This window comes from Mobula hypostoma, chromosome 17 (assembly GCF_963921235.1).
Source record: "Mobula hypostoma chromosome 17, sMobHyp1.1, whole genome shotgun sequence".
NCBI classification, from domain to species: domain Eukaryota; kingdom Metazoa; phylum Chordata; class Chondrichthyes; order Myliobatiformes; family Myliobatidae; genus Mobula; species Mobula hypostoma.
In genome coordinates this window covers 20,502,294-20,509,452 of record NC_086113.1, presented here as the reverse complement: position 1 = coordinate 20,509,452, position 7,159 = coordinate 20,502,294, and the positions used below count along the sequence as shown (strand labels likewise).

Here is a 7,159-nt window from a genome sequence, read left to right as displayed (position 1 = left end):
CTACATGGAATGGAAACTGCACTGCGGCAGACAGGAAAGCTCTACAACAGGTAATTTAAACTGCCCAATGCATCACTGGCACCAGCCTACCCACTATCAAAGACATATATACTGAACGGTGCCAGGGAAGGGCCAGTAACATCATGTAGGATCCCACCCACCCTGCTCATGGAATATTTTTCTCACTCCCATCAGGGAGTATTTGTGTACATAGCATTCATGCCAGGACCACCAGACTCCAAAACAAGCACTACCAACCACTAACCCACCCATCCGCACCCCCAGCTACCACTACTTTATCATTTCTTGTCAATCACCTTATGTACAGACACTCCTGTGCCTTGTGTCACTTTATGGACATACAGTAACTATGCATATAAGCTATCTTACATATTTACATTTATTGTGTTACTTTATTACTGTTGTGTTCTTTATTTTATTATGTTGTTTTTTGCTGCTTCAGATCTTCCATTCTCCTTTACTGGAAATAACATTAAATAATCTTGAACATTCTTGAAAATAACCACACATTCCAACAATGGTGTGTAGAAGAGCATCTCTGAAGGCACAACACATCAAATCTTGAAGTGGCTGGGCTACAGTAGCAAATGGCCATGAAGGTACGCTCAGTGGCCACTATATTAGGTACAGAAAGTACCTAAGAAATGTGCTTCAATCATTATAAGCTCCACACAGGAAGACATAGCAAGTCGGACGGGGCAGGGGGGAAAGCACATTAGAGTGAAAAGGGCTGGCAAGTTTCCGTCAAGGCCCTGGACTCTTCAAGATTTGCAAAACTACTAGAAAACTTGCTACCCCACATACACATAAGTAACTGAGACTAGTGGCAGGGCGATCACTGAGTCAATAAGATGCTCTCCTCAGATGCTGTCTACTGGTGGATCCCTAGGCGCCTGTAGAGATCGATCTAGTGCAGAGTGGGCAACAGCAAGTAAGCCTGTGGTTAGAGGTTGTGTTGTTGGTTGTTCAGTCTCTCCTTTTGCAGCTGCCGTTTCTTCTCTGTGGTACAGTGAAAATTGTTCTCATGTAGCACAGCTCTCTCTTGAACTGATTTCTTCCAGGTGTATTTCTTGAGTACAATGTCTTCCCAGCTTTTAGATGTAATGTTGAGCTTCTTCAGCTGAATTTTATATTATCTTAGAAGGTTTTCCCTTGCCCATCGCGTTGTCATTAAGGCGGAGATGCTGTTCATGTTAGCTTCCTCTGTCAGGAAACGTAGAGGAGACCTGAGCAAAATACACAGCAGCAAAGACGATTCAGTGGTGAGCGATAACTTGAATAATAAACTGCAAAAATACCAAACCATGAGGGGGCACAAAACAGGATAGCGTTGTATATGGTAACATATATACACTTTGATAATAAATTTACTTTGAACTTTGAAATAAGACTGAGACATGTGCTACAGTACATATGCAGGTTGGGCATTGGCCATGATTGGTACAAGTTAATTTCATCTTCATGCACATCAAGTACCAAACTGGGTATCAAGCGAGAAGCTAAGAGAATGGGTTTGGAGAAAAGATGTCCTTATGGCACCTTAGTAATCTTACATGAACCAACAGTGTATTACTTACGTGTGACAATGGTAAAGGAAGGTTTTATGTTAGTGTAGTTTTCCGCATTCCCCAGCATGGAAATAAGTTAACCTACTCTTCAAAATGGGTTCACAATGAGGGTAAGTATCATGAGAACACATGCTATTGTTATAAATGGTACTGGGAAAGGTTTAGATTTATCAAGGTGCCATCTAGGGCGAGAGCACTGGGCTTGTCCAGAAGAAATAACAAGAGAGTCTGGCTAGGAGTGATTAAAATCTGTGAATCAGCTGACAGGAATGAGTCAAGAGCAACGGAAGCAGACAAATCAAACGTCTTTTTTCCTGCCGTGGCACTGAAGGAATGGAGAGCGCCATTTTGTGAGACTCTTCTTGCAGCAACCATTTTGTGAACTGTAGGGTGAACTGGTTCTTGCTCAGGGATGGCTCAAACAAGGTAATTAAAAGTGGGCACAATGAGTCTCCTGCTGATGACCTGCCAAACTTGAGATCATTTCAAATTGGACACTTGTTGTGCATTTGATATCTCAATAATATTTAAATAATCTTGCATATTTAATTTTGATGAAACATTCTTGTTCGTTTGTTTCATTATGGGGTTATACGTAAAAATATCTTAATTGCATATGTCATCCTTATAGGGCCATTAGGCTCTATAATGAGTCAATGTATAGCCAGGAAAGTGATGACCTCCCCCTCCTGTTAGACTGTTTGTGGTAACTTATTTTTTTATTCTTTCTACTTCTCTTCTAATATTTATATTTGTACACTAGTAATGCTACTGTGACACTGTAATTTCCATTGGGATCAATGAAGTGTCTATCTAGCTATCATGCTGCCACATGATACGTGCGAACATCGCACAAAAGTAAAAGGTGAAATCAGGCTCACATTCTTCAGACTTCCGCGTCTTTCCTTTGAATTAGTTTAATGTTTTGAAGTTACAAAACATAACATTGGTGACGACGTATTTTTGAAACAAAGCAGAGACAGGTCCTGGCCTGTTCGAGTGAAGCAAAATGGTCGAGTTCTAAAAAAAACCTGCGCAACCCAGCTCAGCCTGGCACTTGCAGAGAAAGGCTTTGGAAGGCAAGACACAATTGAGTTTTTTTCAAGCCAGAAAATGCAAGAATTCACGGATTCATAAAGAGTGAATATCGAGTAGTAATAATCATTTAAAAATATCAGAAATGGCTGGTTACATTGGGAAGATTGGCAAATTTGATTACACAATGTGTAATTGGCTCATGTATACTGAGGAAGAGTATTTTGAAGCAAATTAAATAGCCAATGAAAAGCGAGGGCCAATTTTGCAAAGCGTGTTAGGTTTAAAGGCATATAGTTTGCTTTGAAGTTTGACTGCTCTAACCAAACTTGCAAAAGTGAGCTTTGCTGCTATTGTAAAACTGATACAGGAACACATAGAACCAAAGCCACTGTTGATTGCAAAATGCTTTAGGTTTCATAAGCGGAAGCAAAAAAAAAAGAATTGATTTCAGTGTACATAGCTGAATTGAAGAGATTATCTGAGCACTTTCAGTTCAATAATAATTTTAATGACGCACTGAGAGATTGTTTAGTTTGTGGAATCTTATAAGAAATTATATAAAAATGGCTCCTATCTGAAGAGCAGCTTACTTCTCAAAGAGCGGTGGAAACTGCTGTATCAATGGAAACAGCAGACAGAGATGCAACTGAATAGCAGTGAAGAATGAAAAGGAGCATGAACAAAATAGCATCGTCTTAACAGAACCTGGGCTGGCTGAAAAAATTGTGCGACCATTGTGGCAGGGGATCAGATACAGCAAACAAATGCAAATGTAAAGGCGAAACTAGCAGAAAATGCAACCAAGTAGAACACATACAAAGAGCATGTCCGACAGACAAAAACAAATGGACTGCTCATGGAAGAGATAAGCTAGAAAGTCTCGTTGCAGTTTCAGGAAGAGCAATAACCTGCATGCTGTTGATGAAAAATCTAATAATGATGAGAGTGACACAGGACTGTGTAGCCTTGAGATTTACTGTGTGAAAATTAGCAATAAACAAGCAATATGGTTTATGCCAGAAGTGAACAGCAAATAAATTAAAATGGAGTTAGACACTGGTTCAGCTGTTTCAGTCATTTTAATAAGAGTTTGAAAGGCATTCCAAACAGAAGCCTGCAGAAATCCAACTGAGAACTTATATTGAAGAAAAGATAACACCCGTGGGAATGACACCTGTAACAGTGAAATACAACAACCAACAAGTTACATTGAGCTTGTATGTGGTAAAGTCAGAAGGACCAGCTTTGTGGGGAAGTGAGTGGCTGAGACAACTGCAACTTAATTAGCTACCCATCCACAATTTGCATGCCACATCTCTTGCAATGAAGCCACACGAAAGCGAATTAGGAAATGTACTGGATGATGTCATAACTTCATGCTGAACACCATGTACAGAGGCAAAACAGGTGTTGGAGCCAAACCCTGTACCTCAGTTTGGAAAGCACATTGGGCCATGGAAGGACGATGCTGCTCAGAGGACAGATCAGATCGTAATGGGAGCAGTAGAAGGATTAATATTAGAATACTCCTGTGAAATAAATGGACTTTCCAAAGATCAAGATGCACAAACTAGAAGAAAGAAAAGGAGGGGTGGAGAGAAATAATGCGAATGAGAAAGAGAAAGGTGTGAAAGAGAGAAGGACCACGAGAAAGAAAAAGAAAGGGATCAAACTACATCCAGTGAGAGAAAATGAGAAGAAGGGTGTCTAGAATTGTCAATACCATTTCTGCAGTCTGAGGCAACTACTACAACATCACGGAGCAGACCTCAGAACCTGAAATTGTTCTCACAGCTATGAGGTTCACATGCCAAGCAGTGATCCCCTCTGTCAAGAAAAACGTTATCCCACAAGAGTGGGAAGGCCTCCACAGTGATTAAACCTTTAGGTCTCAATGGGACAATTTAAAATTTACTGTGATGTCTGTTTGTTGTAGTTGTATTACATAATATACTGTGTATATAGTTGAGATGCATTCTGTATGAGTTGGAGTTTATAGCTAAGCAGGGAGGGATGTTCTGCATTTGATATATCAATAATATTTGAGTACTATTGTGTATATTTTGTTTGATAAAGCATTGTTCTTTTAAATAATTCATTATGGATTATATGTAAAGATAAGTAAATACATCACACTACCACGTGATATGTGCATGCCTTGCTAAAAAAGTAAAAGGGAAAGAAGGGCCCACATTCTTCTGACTCATGTGCCTTCCTTTGAATTAGTTTCATATTTTGAAGTTAGAAAACATAACAAGACTATTTATTCGGTTATGTGATAATTGCAGACTTGTAGAAATAACAGCATAAAACCTGAGTTGGCTTGAGTCCAGTTTTTGGCTGGCCTAGCTCAACTGCTTTACATTAGGCTGTTTCAGAAAGAACAAAGGGTGTTACCTGAGACGCCAACATGTTTTTTGCAGTCTTGGGCAAGATCCAATGAGAAGCAGGCACAAGTCAGCCAGGTCAACCTGAGCTAACAAAATCAAAACATAACAGATTGATCTGGTAAGAAAAAGGATACAAATGGAGGCTTTTTTGGAGTACAGATAGCAATAACTATGGAGACCAACCATTGTGGAAGTGGATGGCCCTGTATTGGAAACGTGGAGGTGATATCTGGATCAAGAGCAACGCCTGGCCAGCATGATCTCCTTTTCCCTTTGACTGTTCAGAGAGAGTTGGGGAAATCTTGTGGGTGTGTTCACAGGTATTTAGTTTTACAAGATTCACGTGCTTGTTGTTAACGGAACCAAGGAAGGTACTTTTTTTCCGAATTTCCTTTTCTTCATAAGAAAATTACTGAAATTTAGTAGATGCTTCTTTTTGAAAATATGTCTTAGGTCAGTAACTCAGTAGTAGACAGTTGTGGAATAAAATCTATAATTACTTCAATACATTTTGCAACAAATTGGCATTTACTTTTGAGCACGTTCAGTTTCTCATTGATTTGGCAATAGTGTCTCTGATTGCTGCGAATAGCAAATTTGCCTTTCGGTCTCATAGAATCATAGAACATTACAGCACAGAAACAGGCCCTTCAGCCCATCTAGCCCATGCCAATCTATTAATCCACATGGTCCCATTGACCTGCACTCAGACAATAGCCCTCCATACCCTTCCCATCTAAATTTCTCTTAAATGTTGAATACAAAGTTACATCTACCACGTGCGCTGGCAGCTTGTTCCACAGTTTCACCGCCCTCTGAGTGAAGAAATCCCTCCCCCCCCTTCAGGTTCCCCTTAAACATTTCACCTTTAACCCATGACCTCTAGCTCTAGCCTCAAACAACCTCAGAGAAAAGGCCTGCTTGCATTTCCCCTATCTGTACCCATTACGTTTTACCCATAACTATATCTATTAGTTATCTCAGTTGCTCTGGGTATGGTGTATCTTGATTCAAGAGGCAACACTGCAGATCAGATAGCCAAGGTGAGTGAGGGTTAACTACTTTGGCAAATCATGCATGGGGCATCAGAAAGTACATTTTACATAGCTTTATAGTTGGTCTGGATCTTTGTTAGACTGGAATGTAGCTATTGAGCAGTAATGATCATTCCACCCTCCTCCACCTGTTTCCCAACCTTAAGTCTGAATGAATTAACTCAAATTGAACCAAGCTGTCTACAAGATTTGAAAGATATCACTGATTGTTACTGGTCTAACTCTTAGAGCTGCCTACTGAAAATCTTGTGGGAATGCCTTCACTAAAAGGAGTGAAATAATTCAAGAACTGGTAGTTGGTTTACTATTGTCAAGTGTATTGAGGTATAGTCAAAAACGATTTTATCTGCCATCCAAACAGATCATTTCATCACATCAGTGCATCAAGGTAGTAGAAGGCAAAAGAAATAACAGAATGCAGAATGAAGTGTACTGGCTACAAGGAAAGTACAGTGAGGGCAAACTGTAAGGTAAAGTCCATAATGAGGTAGATCGTCAGGTGGGCACGTGGCCAAGTGGTTAAGGCGTTCGACTAGCGATCTGAAGTCCGTGAGTTCTTGCCCCAGCCGAGGCAGCGTGTTGTGTCCTTGAGCAAGGCACTTAACCACACATTGTTCTGCGACGACACTGGTGCCAAGCTGTATGGGTCCTAATGCCCTTCCCTTGGACAACATCGGTGTTGTGGAGAGGGGAGACTTGCAGCATGGGCAACTGCCAGTCTTACATACAACCTTGCCCAGGCCTGCGCCCTGGAGAGCGAAGACTTTCCAGGCGCAGATCCATGGTCTCGCAAGACTAACGGATGCCTTTTTTTTTCTGTCAGGTCAAGAGAGCATCCCAATAATAAATTGAGACAAGAATAAACCAATGATCAATTCTTGATTAATTCCAGGTGATCAAAAAAGCAGCTGCAAAGGCAGCCATTAAGGTTGTGAAACAGCCGAGCAATGTAAAGGGACAAACTGATTAAAGGGAAGGCCCAACCGGAAAGACTTTCTGAGTTTAGGGTCAATGGAAGACAGTCCATTGTGAGTTGGCAAATCAAAGGCATCACTTTGAAAATGACTTGGCCATCTCAAATCAGTGG

At 40.6% G+C, this 7,159-nt stretch overlaps 1 long non-coding RNA gene across 2 annotated transcripts in view; it reads right to left on the bottom strand.

The window, feature by feature from the left end:
- Positions 1-231: 231 nt before the first annotated feature.
- LOC134357884 (uncharacterized) overlaps positions 232-7,159 on the bottom strand; it is a 69,096-nt gene continuing 62,168 nt past the window's right edge. For both annotated transcript variants that reach the window (XR_010020747.1, XR_010020746.1), the window contains exon 4: positions 232-1,247. This is a non-coding gene — a long non-coding RNA (uncharacterized LOC134357884). The remainder of the gene's footprint in view (positions 1,248-7,159) is intronic.